Below are 436 nucleotides of genomic sequence, written 5' to 3' on the forward strand. Positions count from 1 at the left end.
CACACACACACACACACACACACACACACACACGCGCACACATGCCACAAGCTTCTTTCAGTTTCTGTGTACCAAATCCACTCACATGCCTTTGGTCAGCCTGAGGCTATCGAAGAAAATACTTGGCCAAAGTGCCTTGGACTTGGACTGAACTTGGAACCATTTGGTTAGAAAGCAAGCTTCTTACCACACAGCCAAAAATCACACAATATGTCAAAATCCGTCAAGAAACCCAGACATGCTTCCATAGTGGACTGCAAGCTTATCACACTGTTAGCAGAGCCATAATTTACAACCAATAAATGAACTCAGAATGTAGACTTCAGAAATGCAAACTCATTCTCTCTCTCACATGCACACACACATGCACACACACACATGCACACACACACACACACACACACACACACACACACACACACACACACACACACAC

General features: G+C 44.7%; 1 protein-coding gene across 1 annotated transcript in view; it reads right to left on the minus strand.

The window, feature by feature from the left end:
* The window catches only part of LOC106874649 (protein FAM135A), a 303488-nt gene that overhangs the window by 256884 nt on the left and 46168 nt on the right, over window positions 1-436 (minus strand). The window lies entirely within an intron of this gene.

The sequence above is a fragment of the Octopus bimaculoides genome, chromosome 7, assembly GCF_001194135.2.
Source record: "Octopus bimaculoides isolate UCB-OBI-ISO-001 chromosome 7, ASM119413v2, whole genome shotgun sequence".
Classification (NCBI taxonomy): domain Eukaryota; kingdom Metazoa; phylum Mollusca; class Cephalopoda; order Octopoda; family Octopodidae; genus Octopus; species Octopus bimaculoides.